Source organism: Coregonus clupeaformis, unplaced genomic scaffold (assembly GCF_020615455.1).
Source record: "Coregonus clupeaformis isolate EN_2021a unplaced genomic scaffold, ASM2061545v1 scaf0810, whole genome shotgun sequence".
Taxonomy (NCBI): Eukaryota; Metazoa; Chordata; class Actinopteri; order Salmoniformes; family Salmonidae; genus Coregonus; species Coregonus clupeaformis.
The window spans coordinates 84,318-103,015 of record NW_025534265.1 but is presented as its reverse complement, the minus strand read 5'-3'; the positions used below and the strand labels follow the sequence as shown (position 1 = coordinate 103,015).

The 18,698-nt window shown below is 44.1% G+C and overlaps 1 pseudogene; it reads left to right on the top strand.

Moving 5' to 3' along the window:
- Positions 1 to 17,569, top strand: part of LOC121532596 — a 67,642-nt pseudogene extending 50,073 nt beyond the window's left edge.
- Positions 17,570 to 18,698: the final 1,129 nt, after the last annotated feature.

Sequence of the window (18,698 nt, the reverse complement as noted above, 5' to 3'; positions counted from 1 at the left end):
CCCCTCCAAACATTGAGGGCTCCCCTGGCTCCAGTAACACCCCTACTGGCCCATCCCAGAAAGCTCTGCTCTGAGCTGCTGGAAAACATATTAGCTAGCTAGCCTAGCCTAGCGGTGCTGCAGCCAGGCCTGGCCTGCCATCAGCAGCACATCTGTCTTCGATCAGCCCCAGGATTTCAGAATATTTCACCCAACAAACCGCCGTGGCCCACAACACGCTTGATAAATGTTTTTCGCGGGGATTCCTTGGGCCATTTAATTTTGTTTCAGAGAGGACATGCTGTAGATGATGACCTCACCATAAGTGTTACCTCACTGTTAAAGACTGTGTGGTGACAGCATGCTGTGTTGCAGTGTGTGTGACCCCTAGAAAAACGGAAAGGTACCGAGTCCCTAGCTAATGCTGCTATGGTTTTTGATTGAGGTTTCGAAGTTCTTATTTGATTCCATGTAAGGCAAAGGTAGGAAAATAGCCTGACCACTTATTGGCGTGTTTAACATAGGATTTTGTCATTATCGCTACGTTGTCACACTTTACAAGGTTGGAAAGGAAGGAATTCAATGCATAGTTGTATACCAGACAGAGGGAGAGATTTAGAGAATGAGAGAGCGCGAGAGAAAGAAGGATGTGGAAGGAGAGGAATGTGAGAGTTATGCGCCAAAGTGCAGACTACTGTTCTGCAATGAGGTTCCTCTCTTCCCTTTCTTCTCGCTCTTTCTCTCTCCTCTTTCTTTCACTCCTGCGTTCTCCACCCTACCTAGACTAGTGGCCAGGAAATGAAGGGATGCTGTAGTGGAGAGCGAGTGATTGGAGGAGAAAAGGAGACAGAGGAATGGAGAGAGTAAGGGGTAGAATAAGATGTGATTTGTGAGAGAGAGAGGTAGTGGTAATAGAGGTGTGATTGGATGTGGAGGAAAGGGATAGGGAGTGAATGAAAGGAGGAGAGTAATGGAGGAATGAAAGAAGAGTGATGGAGAAGAGTAGAAAGATGAATTCATTTAAATCAGATAATCAAAAAGACTGAGATGACAGACTAACCCACTGCTAGTGGTTTGGGGGTCAGTGGGATAGAAAGACAATCGATAGAATAGAGAAAAAAATAGATTATATTTCTATGATCAGGTGGAGTGGCATTTGCCTGCTGTTTTGTCAACACAGCACCGACCGTTTTTTTTTATTTGACTGGCTGGTTCAGCCTCAGACTGGAAAATACCTTCAGACTGCTAGTCTCACACATCCACGCTGCTGTGGTCTGCACTCAGCCACACTGTCTCTGTCGCTCACATGTATATTTCTGCAGCATTACGTCAATGTCTGCGTTATATTTTTCAAGCAAGTCGTTTATATTTGGTGCGCATGAGGCGTTGAACTTACCTGGTGAAATGAAGGCGAGTGAATGAATAAAATAATTGTCTTTATAAGCGATCTTTATATATTTGAAGTTAATGTTTTGTGTTTTCTTTGTATCACAGTGTGTGGCATATACAGTGGGGAGAACAAGTATTTGATACACTGCCGATTTTGCAGGTTGTCCTACTTACAAAGCATGTAGAGGTCTGTATTTTTTATCATAGGTACACTTCAACTGCGAGAGACGGAATCTAAAACAAAAATCCAGAAAATCACATTGTATGATTTTTAAGTAATTAATTTGCATTTTATTGCATGACATGAGTGTTTGATCACCTACCAACCAGTAAGAATTCCGGCTCTCAAACAGACTCCAACCTCTCCACAATGGCCAAGACCAGAGCGCTGTGTAAGGACATCAGGGATAAAATTGTAGACCTGCACAAGGTTGGGATGGGCTACAGGACAATAGGCAAGCAGCTTGGTGAGAAGGCAACAACTGTTGGCGCAATTATTAGAAAATGGAAGAAGTTCAAGATGACGGTCAATCACCCTCGGTCTGGGGCTCTATGCAAGATCTCACTTCGTGGGGCATCAATGATCATGAGGAAGGTGAGGGATCAGCCCAGAACTACACGGCAGGACCTGGTCAATGACCTGAAGAGAGCTGGGACCACCGTCTCAAAGAAAACCATTAGTAACACACTACGCCGTCATGGATTAAAATCCTGCAGCGCACGCAAGGTCCCCCTGCTCAAGCCAGCGCATGTCCAGGCCCGTCTGAAGTTTGCCAATGACCATCTGGATGATCCAGAGGAGGAATGGGAGAAGGTCATGTGGTCTGATGAGACAAAAATAGAGCTTTTTGGTCTAAACTCCACTCGCCGTGTTTGAAGGAAGAAGAAGGATGAGTACAACCCCAAGAACACCATCCCAACCGTGAAGCATGGAGGTGGAAACATCATTCTTTGGGGATGCTTTTCTGCAAAGGGGACAGGACGACTGCACCGTATTGAGGGGAGGATGGATGGGGCCATGTATCGCGAGATCTTGGCCAACAACCTCCTTCCCTCAGTAAATGCATTGAAGATGGGTCGTGGCTGGGTCTTCCAGCATGACAACGACCCGAAACACACAGCCAGGGCAACTAAGGAGTGACTCCGTAAGAAGCATTTCAAGGTCCTGGAGTGGCCTAGCCAGTCTCCAGACCTGAACCCAATAGAACATCTTTGGAGGGAGCTGAAAGTCCGTATTGCCCAGCGACAGCCCCGAAACCTGAAGGATCTGGAGAAGGTCTGTATAGAGGAGTGGGCCAAAATCCCTGCTGCAGTGTGTGCAAACCTGGTCAAGACCTACAGGAAACGTATGATCTCTGTAATTGCAAACAAAGGTTTCTGTACCAAATATAAAGTTCTGCTTTTCTGATGTATCAAATACTTATGTCATACAATAAAATGCAAATTCATTACTTAAAAATCATACAATGTGATTTTCTGGATTTTTGTTTTAGATTCCGTCTCACAGTTGAAGTGTACCTATGAAAAAAATTACAGACCTCTACATTCTTTGTAAGTAGGAAAACCTGCAAATTCGGCAGTGTATCAAATACTTGTTCTCCCCACTGTAGATGCATTTTTATGTAACCTAAATACTGTAAACGTCCTGTCTGTAAACAGTGTTATATTGTCAGGGTCTTTGGATGGGTCTTTGTATTTTTAGTTTCATGTTTTGTTTGTGTCTTTGTGGCATATAGGTGCATTTTATGTAGCCTAAAAACTATAAACATCCTGTCTGTAAGCAGTGTTATTGTCAGTGTCTATGGGGGCTCTGATTGAGTGTCAGACAGTGAGGCAGCCCCAGGCTTGTGAAAGCTACCTTTGTGGGGCTAGGGTAGTCCTTGGCTGACATCCTATTCTCTATATAGTGCAATACTTCCCTTGTCTTCCCTTAGGGAGAACTTAGCCATCCATTCCCATTCACTGCCAATGGGAACATCTCCCCTCCTTTCCGGAGCCAGGGAAGATGATTGAGGGTTGAGCTCCAGCGCCACGGCACGCCACACACACTCTCCTTTGTGGGTAGTAGTCAGCACGGCAGCACCGCTTGGACGACCCTTGGCGGCCTTCTCCCCACTGTTCACACCAAGTATAAAGGGCCAGGGAGAGAGAGGTTAGAGCGGGCTAGTGCTCCCAGCACCCGCCAGCGCCAGGCTCAATAAAGGAGCTTTTGATTCGCTGGGACCTCTGTACCGAACCTGTGCCAACTTCATGATCGTGACCGCTTCGGTCCAGCGAATTCTGTTCTGGCAACACTCGCTCTCGCCTCGCCTTGTTCTCCTACCTTGGAATAACAATAATACTCCTAGATTGAATTTGAAAGTTTGTCTTTCTACCCGGATAGTCGTATTTCATCGAGGCCCGTCCCAGAAAGGAACCCTCGACTCTTTCCCCTCGTGTGTCTCCGTGCCAGAGTGATTTTTGACTGAGCCGCACTTGTACTTCTATATTTACAGTTAGAAATATGCCGAGGTCATTCCGAATTGGGAACCCGAGACGGCGAAATATGCGAAACCTATTTTTAATTACACCGCGCCCTGGACGAAAACGCTCAAATGATGCTTTATTATATGGTTCAAGGGCTTCCCAACCCGAGCCAAGAGAAACTCATTCCATTTTGTTTAAGGGCCTCTTTTCCGTGTGTGTCTTCCTAAAGTGGTTTTCAGCCCTGCGAGCCGAGCCTTACCCTCACTTTGACATGGAAGGGCCTCGACACTGCCAATAAAATAAATACCAGCTGACTTGATTATACAGGGATACCGACCGGCGGAACACTGGGCCCGTTTAGTTTGGAGAACTCCAAATATAACACTTATTTTTTTTTCCCACCCCTGAAGAATGAGGGAGTGACAGGGGTGAACGAGGGTGTGTGAGAGAATGTGTGGGTGGCTATGTTCTGTTCTGCCTGTGGCCTCCCCTCTCAGACACAGGTTTAAAGAACTTCCTCTCTGTGAACCACAACTGTACTTCTACTGGACAGTAGGTCCTTTTATTAGGAGCTCCGTCTTCTGTACAGTACTGTCCTGTTGGAAACTCTGGCCCTTTTTTTTTGTTGTTGAGTGAATTGTGTTTTTACGAGGCCCATCCAGGCATGTAACCATCCCATACGGGCCATAGATTGACGTGGGTACAGAGCCAGGGCAGCGGTGGCCCCAGCCGCGGTTAGCCAGGGGCAGGGTGGCAGAGGGCAGCGACGAAGGCGCCAGTTTCACTTTGAAGGCGCTTTGAGGCTTTAAAGGGAAACGGAGGTGTCTTACCAAGCGAAGCCTGCATATTTAATTAGTCTGCCAGCACCGAATGAGAGTGAAAGAGGGAAGGAGAGAATGAGGTGGCGGAGGGCAAAAGGCAGACAGACCACAACTCCCTCTCGTCTACCACGAGCTGAGAGCCCAGAGGCGCCAGCCACCAGCACCTCACAGCTCACAACACTTGGCGTTTGTGTGCATCTCTTTTTCTTCTCTTTCTTTCTTTCTCTTGGCCCTGTGGTAATATCACCTTGACGCGCAGTGAAGTCCCAGTCTAGCCAAAGATCTAGTTCAGATCGACTCTGAGATTTGGGGAGGAGAAATAGCGGGGTTCTATAAAGTTCCAGTTAGAGGTTAGTGCTTAGAGGGCTTGTCGGAAGTCCTAAGGTTTCCCTGAAGGGGTTCTTTTGAACCCGTGCACTTTTAACCCCGTATTCTCCACAGTCCACACCACCTCTCTCTCTTTCTCTCTCTCTAAATTCAAATGAGCTGCATTGCCATTAAAGGAGCAGTCCACTATTGCCAAAACAATACTCAATAGAGCGAGAGAAAGATAGTGTTAATCATTTCATACCATATTTTATAATTGTCTTGTGTTTGATTTCATATTGCATTATTTTACTGTTAACATTTATCATTTCTGCTCGTGTCTCCCTCCCCAGTAGTCGTCAGTCGAACCAGTTGAAGGAGCAGCAGCCCCCCCCGCAGGTCCCGGTGTTGTCCCCAGCCCAGCTCCCCGAGGAGGCCGAGTGCCTCACCGTGCCCAAGTACAAGAGGGACCTGGTGCAGAAGCTCAAGATCCTCCGGCAGGAGCTGTCCAATCAGCAGCCCCAGGCAGGACACTGTCGCATCGAGGTCTGCCGCGAGGAGATCTTTGAGGTAAACTAAGGGACCCTGTGTGAAAACCCTGTACAAGTGTATGATTGATGGCTTAATTTATACTGTATCGTAATGGATTGCATTTGCATGTATATAGGTAGTGCTTTTTCACTTTACATTGAGAGGCATAACTCACTCATCTACCACAAATCAAGCATACATTTTAAAGTAGCCTACACACAACTTCCTAATATTGCCCTCAGAACAGCCTCAATTTGTCGGGCATGGACTCTACAAGGTGTCTAAAGCGTTCCACTGGGATGCTGGCCCATGTTGACTCCAACACTTCTCACAGCTGTGTCAAGTTGGCTGGATGTCCTTTGGGTGGTGGACCATTCTTGATAGACACGGGAAACTGTTGAGCGTGAAAGACCCAGCAGCGTTGCGGTTCTTGACAGCCCTGTGCGCCTGGCACCTACTACCATACCCCGTTCAAAGGCACTTCAATATTTTGTCTTGCCCGTTTACCCTCTGAATGGCACACATACACAATCCATGTCTCAATTGTCTCAAGGCTTAAACATCCTTCTTTAACCTGTCTCCTCCCCTACACTGATTTTGAAGAGGATTTAACAAGTGACATCAATAAGGGATCAGACTAATGGTCAGACTATGTCATGGAAAGAGCAAGTGCTCTTAATGTTTTGTATACTCAGTGTACACACTCAAATGCATACATGTAAAACTGATAATACAGTGCATGATCATAAAACCCAAACAAGCCTTTATACTGTAAGAAGTGAAAATATATCTAAACTTACTTAAACACACTCCGTTACAAGTTACAAACATGCACACAAATGCACACCATACGATTTCTAGGTTGCTTTGCACCCATTTACAGTCTACAAGAAAAGGCCTACGACAACTGTGCACTTTCGATTCGCAGTATAAACCAAGCCAAAAAGGCCCCTTCAAACACCACAGCTCCATCTTTCCTTCTCCTCCTCCCAATCCTCTGTTCTTCCACGGCAAGGCATTCTTTCAGGATGATTTCAGCAGTTAAAAGTAGGGGGAAAGAGGGAAGCGAGAGAGTGGGAAGGAGGCCGTAGTGGCAAGTTTCGGGGAGGGGAGGGGGGAGCGGGGAGGGGGTGGGGAGGGGAGAGGAGAGAGAGAGCGAGCCCTTACGTAATGTAAAGGGTGCTAGTGCACATAGAGCCCACACACACACTCTCTTGCCCAGGCACAGATGTCATGGTGTTGGTGCATTCCTGCTGCTTTCCCCCAGGCACCACTAGGGCCTAGTCTACCAGGAGAGAGAGAACAAGAGAGCGAGAAAGAGGGAAAGCGAAAGAGGAGAGGAGTGTAGCGCTGTCAAACAGTTCTGGATGGTGAGTCTACTAATCTGAGGGAGTATTATGACAATGGTAAATTGTCGACTGCATATTGTTGTACTCTCTGCCCCACTTAAAAAAATAAAGCGATTTAGGTGGAATTCGGATCCGGCACATTGTAATCCACTGTTGCTCTTATTGCTGCATAAAACAACTCACTGTTTAGAACAGAAACAGTATGATTGAGGGTCAAGTTGAATGGCCTGCAGGTTGGCCCATTTTAAGATTAGGGGTGTATTCCTTAGTGCAAACTGACATTTTGCAACAAAAACTAGAGTTTCTATTGGACCAATTCAGGTAGGACCCTCCCCGTTTGGTTCCTAGTTCAACACACCCAAGGTTAACATACCCATGCCCTCGTTTGTTGTGTTACAGGAGTCGTACCGCCAGGTGATGAAGATGCGTCCCAAGGACCTGTGGAAGAGACTGATGGTCAAGTTCAGAGGAGAGGAGGGCCTGGACTACGGAGGAGTGGCCAGGTACTGCAGTCATCCACACCAGGCTCAAACACCGTTCAGTAATACCATGAGGTCCACCTAGTGAGCAAAACAGTCATTCAGTGGTTTTCAATGTCTTTTCAACCAAAAACATGACTTTTCAACATATTTTGCTCATAGGGCAGTAGTCCAGAAACAAACAACCTCTGTGGAAATTCACGTTAAAAAAGCTTTTTGGGGCGTGTGGCCAACATGCAACCCAAAATAATGGTGTGTTTATTATGCTGGTGTCACGTGACTGACAAGATGTCTGTCTGTCCGTATAGGGAGTGGCTGTACCTGCTGTCCCATGAGATGTTGAACCCCTACTACGGCCTGTTCCAGTACTCCAGAGACGACATCTACACCCTGCAGATCAACCCCGACAGCGCTGTCAACCCGGTGAGAAATGGATACATAGAGAGAGACACATAATAACAGAGAGGAGGAAGGAGAATGAGCCGCATAAAGAATTCCTGAGAGAGGGAGACTGAAGGGTGGAGATATGGGGAGAATGTGAATAGCATTTTCTTGATTCCTCGTGAACTCATTGGATGATAAGGTCAGAGGGGAGGGCACCTCGGTATAATAAGCTACATTTTATATCAAGCTTTTCTCTACAACACAATAGTGACCACACTCACACGTCAATCCCAAAAATATGCATCGATGCCAACCTCATCTCTCCCTTCCTGTCCTCCAGGAGCACCTGTCCTACTTCCACTTTGTGGGTCGTATCATGGGCATGGCGGTTTTCCACGGCCACTACATAGACGGGGGCTTCACCCTGCCCTTCTACAAACAGCTGCTGGGGAAACCCATCACCCTGGACGACATGGAGTCAGTCGACCCAGACCTCCACAACAGCCTCGTCTGGATCCTGTGAGTAGGAGACACCGATGCAAGCAGACACATACAAGGCTCTAAAGTGCGACCATTTTGGCCGCATATGCTCCTAAATATTTTGCTGTGTGACTTGGAATTTTAATTTGGGAGCACCAGTGGGCCTAGAAAAAAAAAAACTGCCAGATAATAATTGTTGTAATGATTAGGCTTCACTGTACCGCTGTTTCCGAGTGCCCTAGAGAAGAAAAAATCACTATTCTCGTCTCTATCCCAAACTGTTCAAAGGTTGTGACCCATATTATCTGCGCTACATTTCTTCCTTCTATAGCGCATTGGCGCTGCAGCTGGAAGCATCTCCAGTGACAGGACGCATTTTACATTCATAAACCATGTCGTGGGCCGTTCGAAAATGACTTGCGTGCCGTTAACACCTTGTTCAGTCATGGTACCTTATTAGCTAGCTAGCTAACAACCTGGTAACTTTACAAGTATATGCAAACATTTGGGGGCACTGAAAGAATGGAAAAGGGATAGCTTCTTCAGGAGATCAATGATCATAGCAATGAATGAATGACTGATTTGCATGTTGTCACTCAGAAAGTCACTGACATTCTTAAAGAGACAGTGTACCATTTTCAATGTAAGGCATCTCAATAGGAAACAGTGCTTTTACACAATGTAGAAACCTAATTATAATAAACAAATGCCTTTACAGGCTTACATATTAGTTTCTAGGGCACAAAATCTGCTTCAAAAATTGCTAGAATTCATATAGGCCCAATAAAGGCTATCTCAATCAATTGAAAAATCGTATTTTCTAGTGGTCCTAAATTGTATGTGGTGTTCCTAACTTTAAGTTGGGAGCACCAGTGCAAAAAAAATGATTTTAGAGCCCTGGACACGTACATACACAGATGCACACATATACACACAGACACAATTATACACAATTGAACTTACGTGAACACCCGGAGACATACATACAAGCACAGCCATACATATTCATACACACACAGGATAGCAAGTGTGTAATGTTTGAGTTTGCACTTGTATACAAAATACAAACTCCAACCTTAACCTGACATGTTGTTGGTTGTTTTGTATCCATGAAATGCCACTAAAACAACACCATGAACCAACTACTCTCCCATCAAATCAAATCAAATCAAATGTTATTGGTCACATGCGCCGAATACAACAGGTGCAGACATTACAGTGAAATGCTTACTTACAGCCCTTAACCAACAGTGCATTTATTTTAAACAAAAAAAGTAAAAATAAAACAACAAAAAAAAGTGTTGAGAAAAAAAAGAGCAGAAGTAAAATAAAGTGACAGTAGGGAGGCTATATATACAGGGGGGTACCGTTGCAGAGTCAATGTGCGGGGGCACCGGCTAGTTGAGGTAGTTGAGGTAATATGTACATGTGGGTAGAGTTAAAGTGACTATGCATAAATACTTAACAGAGTAGCAGCAGCGTAAAAGGATGGGGTGGGGGCAGTGCAAATAGTCCGGGTTAGCCATGATTAGCTGTTCAGGAGTCTTATGGCTTGGGGGTAGAAGCTGTTGAGAAGTCTTTTGGACCTAGACTTGGCACTCCGGTACCGCTTGCCGTGCGGTAGCAGAGAGAACAGTCTATGACTAGGGTGGCTGGAGTCTTTGACAATTTTGAGGGCCTTCCTCTGACACCGCCCGGTATAGAGGTCCTGGATGGCAGGAAGCTTTGCCCCAGTGATGTACTGGGCCGTACGCACTACCCTCTGTTGTCTTGCGGTCGGAGGCCAAGCAGTTGCCATACCAGGCGGTGATGCAACCAGTCAGGATGCTCTCGATGGTGCAGCTGTAGAATTTTTTGAGGATCTGAGGACCCATGCCAAATCTTTTCAGTCTCCTGAGGGGGAATAGGCTTTGTCGTGCCCTCTTCACATTTACATTTACGTCATTTAGCAGACGCTCTTATCCAGAGCGACTTACAGGAGCAATTAGGGTTAAGTGCCTTGCTTAAGGACACATCGACAGATTTTTCACCTAGTCGGCTCACGACTGTCTTGGTGTGTTTGGACCATGATAGTTCGTTGGTGATGTGGACACCAAGGAACTTGAAGCTCTCAACCTGTTCCACTACAGCCCCGTCGATGAGAATGGGGGCGTGCTCAGTCCTCTGAGCACGCCCACAGTCCACTAGTGCCCTCTGTTAACTATTAACTAACATTTCCGTCTTCTCCCCTCCAGGGACAATGACATTACAGGGGTGCTGGACCATACATTCTGTGTGGAGCACAATGCCTATGGAGAGATCATCCAGCATGAACTGAAGCCCAACGGCAAGAGTGTCTCTGTCTCCGAGGACACCAAGAAGGAGTATGTCAGGTATGGAGGAGGAGACCGCAGCCGCTGCCTGGGTCCACGCACGCACGCACGTACACACAACCAACACAATACACACAGCAACCATCATCATCATCCCTCACATCTCAAGTATACACCTGAAACATACCTTGTGCTGTGTGGATTTCACATGTTGCAATGTTGTATTGACTTATGTTGACTTAGGTCTTACCTTCTCTCTCTCTCTCTCTAGGCTGTATGTGAACTGGCGGTTCCTCCACGGCATCGAGGCTCAGTTCCTGGCCCTGCAGAAGGGCTTCAACGAGGTCATCCCACAGCACCTGCTCAAGTCCTTTGACGAGAAGGAACTAGAGGTATGTAGACAGTTGCATTTAACATGGTTTAGGAAAGAAATGATTCACTTACTGGAAACATGACATCATTTCTCAAGAGCATACATCTTTGTGTGGGTGTCCTGAACGGGGGGAAAAGGTTCCACGATGAATCTGAGACCTTGGGATATACTTTTTAAATGAAATGAAAGGTGACAGCTATCATACTATTTCCCACGAATATACACCCCTTCAAACCATCTAATCAACTATTTTCTCCCCTCTCCTCCCTACCCCAGTTGATCGTGTGTGGCCTGGGGAAGATCGACATAGCGGACTGGAAGAGCAACACACGTCTGAAGCACTGCACCACGGACAGCAACGTGGTCAAGTGGTTCTGGAAGGCCGTGGAGTCCTACGATGAGGAGAGGAGGGCCAGACTGCTGCAGTTTGTTACCGGGTCATCTAGAGTCCCACTGCAGGGATTCAAGGCTCTACAAGGTAAAGAGAAGGGGAGTGTGTGTGTGTGTGTGTGTGTGTGTGTGTGTGTGTGTGTGTGTGTCTGTCAGGGGGATTCATCCCGACTTATTCCGCATTTTGTTGTTTCAGCCTGAATTCAAAATTGATTTAAATTGATTTTTTTCTCACAAATCTACAGACAATACCCCATAATGACATAGTGAAAAATATGTTTTTAGAAATGTTTGCTAAGTTATTGAAAATGAAATACAGAAATAGCAAATTTACATAAGTATTCACACCCCTGAGTCAATACTTTGTAGAAGCACCTTTGGCAGCGATTACAGCTGTGAGTCTTTCTGGGTAAGTCTCTAAGATACCTGGATTGTACAATATTTGCACATTATTCTTTTAAAAATTCTTCAAGCTCTGTCAAGTTGGTTGTTGATCATTGCTAGACAACCATTTTTAAGTCTTGTCATAGATTTTAAAGCCGATTTTAAGTCAAAACTGTAACTAGGCCACTTGGGGAACATTCAATGTTGTCTTAGTAAACAACTCCAGTGTATATTTGCCCTTGTGTTTTAGGTTATTGGCCTACTGCAAGGTGAATTTGTCTCCCAGTGTCTGTTGGAAAGCAGACTGAACCAGGTTTTCCTCTAGCATCTTGACTCCCTAGTCCTTGCCGATGACAAGCATACCCATAACATGATGCAGCCTCCACCATGCTTGAAAATATGAAGTGGTACTCAGTGATGTGTTGAATTTGGCCCAAACATAACGCTTTGTATTCGGGACATAAAGTTCATTTCTTTGCTACATTTTTTTGCAGTTTTACTTTAGTGCCTTATTGCAAACAGGATGCATGTTTTGGAATATGTTTTATTCTGTACAAGCTTCCTTCTTTTCACTCTGTCATTTAGGTTAGTATTGAGGAGTAACTACAATGTCGTTGATCCGTCCTCAGTTTTCTCCTATCACAGCCATTAAACTCTTTAACTGTTTTAAAGTCACCATTGACCTTACAGTGAAATCCCTGAGCGGTTTCCTTCCTCTCCGGCAAATGAGTTAGGAAGGACGCCTGTATCTTTGTACTGACTTGGTGTATTGATACACCATCCAAATTGTAATTAATAACTTCACCATCCTCAAAGGGATATTCCATTTCTGCTTTTTTTTTTTGTTCTATCAATAGGTGCCCTTCTTTGCGAAGCATTGGAAAACCTCCCTAGCAAAGGGGTTGAATACTTACTGACTCAAGACATTTCAGCTTTAATTTTTTATTAATTAGTTTTTTTAAATTCCACTGACATTATGGGGTATCGTGTGTAGGGTCAGTTACACAAAATCTCAATTTAATCAATTTTAAATTCATGCTGTAACACAACAAAATGTGGCAAAAGTCAAGGGGTGTGAATACTTTCTGAAGCAACTGTAAGCATCATTAGCTTTTAAAACAATTAAATCTGTTTTCTTTTGTCATATTTTGCAGCAGAGTGAGGCTATCGCTCCACTAGCCTACCTGTTGTACCTGCAGTGAATAGGATTCACCATCTATCATTGATTGTTTTCATAATTTATCTGCAGATGATCACCAAAAAGCCTACCAGTATGCAAATTAGGGAGACAAATGAACGGCTATCTTACCAATGCGACGTTGTATGATTTATGAATAGCAAGGATATGTGAGATCGACTTTATTCAGTCAGTTCGACACCAGTTCTAAACTAGTCATGTTTTGTCAATCAAATCACAGTAAGCCTTTGCGCTAGCACTTTGTGGCATATGAAATACGCAAAAGAAAATAAATGAATGTGCCAGAAAACAATAGGCTAAGTGGATTTCGACTCATCACCACATTTATATGGGACGTGCAAATTGACTCATAGACTCCCTTCCCACACCCAGGTAGCGAGGCTCACCACTTTCACGCTCATTTACATTTTACATTTACGTCATTTAGCAGACGCTCTTATCCAGAGCGACTTACAGTTAGTGAGTGCATACATTATTTTTTTTATTTTTTCATACTGGCCCCCTGTGGGAATCGAACCCACAACCCTGGCGTTGAAAACACCATGCTCTACCAACTGAGCTACATCCCAGCTGGCCATTCCCTCCCCTACCCTGGACGACACTGGGCCAATTGTGCGCCGCCCCATGGGTCTCCCGGTCACGACAGAGCCTGGATTCGAACCAGGATCTCTAGTGGCACAGCTAGCACTGCGATGCAGTGCCTTAGACCACTGCGCCACTCGGGACTGACAGGCGCCTGTCCTATCAATAGATCGCTAGAATATGTAAAAATCTGACTTGCGAATTCGTAAAAAAAAACTAATTAATTTAAGTGGGAAAAGTACCCAGCTGAAAGTGACTTTGTAACTGGCTATATAGCCGACGGCCGATGCTAGTGGAAAACACTGCGATTCTCTCAGACTGCCTGAGGTGACCCCGTCTCCATGACAGAGTCGTGGTCGACCTCAGTGGGTTTGGTTAAATCCAGACAGACAGGAAGTCCCTGGGGGAACAGAAGTCCTCAGAGTGCAGCTGTGTGTGTGTTTCTGAGTGTGTGTGTTTGAGAGTTGATCTTTCTGTGCAAGCCGTGCGTGCCCGTGTGTGTGAGTCTCTGTGTATGTGTGTCTGCGTGTCGGTCTGTCTGTGTGCGCCTGCCTGTGAGTCTCTGTCTGTCTCTGTCTGTCTCTGTCTGTGTCTGAGGCCGACCCAGCTGGCTTTCTGAACGAAAATATACAGTATATCAAATATACACCCAGTGTTGTTAAAACAGCAGCCATGTTTGTTCATGTTCTAAACAGTGAGTTCAACTGGTCAACTGTCCTGAACTGTCTGACATCTATGTGTAGAGAAATGTAATGATGGACAGCCTGAGAATTTATGCTGACTCTCTTTTTCTGTGTGTGTGTTACCCTCCAGGTGCCGCGGGGCCCAGGCTCTTCACCATCCACCAGATCGATGCCAACACCAACAATCTACCCAAAGCCCACACCTGGTGAGTACAGTTACAGTACCACTTCCCTCAGTGCCCCCTGCTCCACTTAGACACATAGATACACACTGCTACAAGACTGCTACCCAATACATTTAACCTTTATACAGGTTAGTCAATTAACAACATATTCTTAATTACAATGACCTGTCAATGAGGCAAAGACATGTTATGAAAAGGGTGTCCAATCTCTCAACTAATATAGTATTACTGGTTTTAAATGCATGTCCAAATCCAATATTCATGTTTTGTATGTAGCACAGTTTAAAGATAGAATGATCACTAAATTATCACAGTGAATTATTGAAATGTTTGTTTGTGTCAGTTAATCCCGTAAGGGATGGGTTGCCAACTGGCAATTTGACACAAAAATAAAATGTAATTCATTCATCGATAGGGGAAGTTATAAAGGTGCTTCGAAACTGTCCACTCAGACTAAAAATGTACTCCTCTCTCTTCCAAACTCTTTCTCTCCCCCTTTTCCCCTTCCCTCTCTGTCCAGCTTTAACCGGATTGACGTTCCCGCCTACGAGCACTATGACAAGCTGTACGACAAGCTGCTGACAGCCATCGAGGAGACGTGCGGCTTTGCTGTGGAATGAGTGACACATCAGTGGGGAAGTGAGTGTGTCAGCGTGTGTGTTTTGTGCGGTCAGCGCAGCAAGACTATAGACTCTGCTGTCACCAAGGGAACCCTGCAACGTTCAGGCACGCCCACGAGGATTGTGACCACACCCCTTTCTGCTGCCCAGTCCCCCAAGACAATATGGAGACCAAGACTGCAGAAGGACAGACTGAGAGGTAGACCACACGGGAACACTCTCCTCTCTCACCGCATTCTTTTTTAGAAATATCACTTCCTTTTTCAGCTGCTACAGACGATTGACGATTACTTACCTTGAAACCCTGCGAGAATGCCAGCTTTTATTTAGTTTTTTGTTTTGTTTCTTTTTGTAGTAGCTTGTATGTATGTATGTATGTATGTAATTATAACGGTGAAATCCACAGTCCAAATACAACCAGTTTTGTGTTGGACCAGGAGTTTTTCCTGACCGAAGAAAACTCTGGTGCCTAGTACGTGCGTTCCGTGAAAGCATTTTTTTTTTGGGGGGGTCATCTGATGCGATCGAATACCAAGGTCCAGACTGCAACAAGAGTATTTTAGAGAAGTTATGTTTGCTTTGGTCTGGGAGAGAGAAATATGAAGGTCAACGCTGAGTAGATGACTAGGGCCAGGGAGTTTTTCCTGACCATGAGCTAACCAGGAGAAACTAGGTCTTACTGATGACCAATACAGTCTCACACAGCTAACTTCCTGCCACCTTGACATCAAAAGCTAATAGACATGCTAACCTCAACACCTCACCCCGTCCAGCTACACATAAAGTAGACCTGTTGCGCTTTGGTGATAGTCTGAGTTTAACTTAACGCTAAAGATCATTATAGCACATTGTACATTTAAATCACATCATAGAAATTCCTTATCAAACGCTCAAAGTGGGTCATTTATTGAGTGGAACTCTGTCCCAGGGACCAGGCTAGTTGAAAGCAATTCAAGGAAGATGTCGGCGTTTTCAAAGTGACATCCAACCTAAGATGGCAGGAGATTTTTTTCCCCTTGCCACTCTAGAGCACTTTACAAACTGAATGGCGACAAAGGACATGCTTTCTTCATATTATTAAGTTAAAATAAATATACCACATTTTATTCCAACCATACTGCATTCAATGGAAATATACAGATAAAGTATATCTACCTGTAATTTTGAGTATATATGTGTACAAATGCATACCTATTTTGTATATGGCTTGTTCCTCTTTCTATTCATTTACATGCTAGCATGTTGGTGTTATCACAGACCTCTATTCTCAGGTGAAGTCATCTTCCTTTTTTTGTGAGGCTGACTTGTGAAATGGAAGAGTATCTTCTGGTTATGGAAGCCGTTGTCAGGTCAAACCTGTGACCTCTCTTTGAGGGAGAGCTGAGTGCATAACCTTTAACCTTTTGGCCCCTAAGAGACTGAGGTTGGGACCAGAGGGCGCTCTCCCCTACTAGAGGTTTTTGTCTAAATGCAATACAGCTTTTGTCAAAATGGACGTTTCGTAGAAGGTTTTAGGAGAATTAACGTAGCAGGTTAGGAGAATTAGCGTCACAGGTTAGGAAAAGGGTTAGGGTTAGCTAAAATGCTAATAAAAATCACCTTTTGACATCAATTTGACAAAAGCTGTATCCCATCTAGAAATGACCCTAATAGAGCCTCTACCACAGCCCTTGCATGAATGGACTTTTTAACAATATTTATTTGCTATTATTTTGTCCCTTCTGAGCAAAATGTGTGTTGACATGCGAAAAATTCTGTTGAATGTTTTTTAATGCTGCCTGTTTAATAGTCAATGGACGTGGACTATGACCATGGACTGTATTCACCTGCGTACACGCAAAACAAAATAGACCCAATCCAGTATGTTCAAAGGTAAAGCTGATTTTCTTCAGAAAGACAATTATCAAGTGTCCTGAAATTGTGCTTTTGTGCAGTATAAGATATTGTTCATATGTGGTGGATCACAAGCAACCTTTTAATTTTACAGAAAATGAATAAAATGCATTAAAAAAACAATACATTTTTGCACACGCAGACTTGTGTTGCCGTTATAATCAGCAACTTCCATCTATTTACTAAATAGTTAATGGACTGATTGACTTTTTTGTAGATATATACGCGTATAGATATGCACACACAAAGCTCATGTCCAGTGCACACATACAGTACCGTTTTCTATTATCTACGTCGAACATAATTGACTTTCACTCAGTCTTATGAGGAGATGGTATTGGAAGAGGTGGAGTCATTTCTGGATAAGAGATCAGACAATATGGACTGTTGCTTCTCGTAGCATGCTTTGCCAGCCGAGTGCTGCCACTTTTAGTAGCCGACCGGTGCAATTTCTCACATGGTGTAAAACCCACTTTCCTTTCTTCCGTGTGTGTGTGTAAGTATTGTGTGTGTAAATGAGTTTTCTTCTGATTAAATTTGCAAAACTTTTGTCTGAAATGTTAAACATGTTTTTATTTCTCATTTTTCAGTCTGTTTTGTATTTATTACAGTGTGTGTTCATAGTTTTTTCACATCAGCTGCTCTGTGAGCTTCAACTGACACTGTAAATAAGAAAAATAAAAGCGGAAATTATAAACCTCTTGTACCCTTGCAGAAAACAAGCAATAAACTCTATGCTGTAATAATGCATAATGTTTCATAGAATGATGTGTTATGTTTTTTCTTTCCTAGGTCTCACATAAAATGAAGGGAATTGGTAAGACATTTCATATGTAAGATAAATTGCACACACAATGAGGGTAAATTATTTCCCATGTAGGCTCTCAATTGCAAAATCCTGCTCAAAATCCATCCTCTCCTCATCTCCCATTCATCTGCAATGATTTGAAAAGTCTTGACAGGTGAAAACAATGTAGTGGAGCTCATTAAGATGGCTTTCACCAGGGCTGATTTCCCAAAAGCATCATGGACTTTGCCTTAACATGCTTTTGGTCAGTTCAGATCGGTGCCAATCCCTGGAACGAGTGTCCTTGACACTGACAGAACACACAGGATTGATTAGTGATAATTGATGTTCTCACGCCTATATAATAATGTCTGTTCATATGGGGGAAATTTAGACCCGAGTTTAGCGTAAAATGATCTTTATTCCTATTTTAATGCAGTTTTCTCTCTGTGATATTCTGATTTTTACCTTAAGCATGGGGGAAATCGCCAGTGCCAGCAGGTAGGCATTTGGGTTGGAGATCAAGGAAATGGAGGTGTGGCGGCTTGTGTCTACAGATACTCCATGAATAAGTGCAAGAGAACCTGTCGGTTTCAAGTAGAAAAAGCATCTACTTTCTTATTTTCAGATAGAAATGACAGCAATCTCCATGTCCTAATTAATAATTATGTGAAATGAGTAATCCGTTTGGATAAGGGGCATTGTAAATATAGGCTAAATTACAATTGTGTTTAGATCTATTTTACCTGGAGATTAATGTGAATCTAGTCATGGCAGGAAACTGACATGACAGGTAGGCCTATTTATGCCCCTTTCCTACAGTGAAGTATGAAATGCTGTGCCATTATGCCGAATTTTTATTGTATGGCCTTATAATTTGTAGGGATTGAGACGCAAGCCAAATTGGATGACAAGGCAAGTCGCGTCAAATGTAACCTTTGTGCTCCCTATGTTTTAATCATATGCCCCTACTTTTCCTGTTAACTTCAATTTAATTTGTAGACTATAGCATCTGTTCAATATTATTAGCCACTATCGGTAGCGACCATAAGTAATAACCAGGTAGGGCCTATATCCCCAATTTAGTGTTCGTTCCCTTCCCTACAT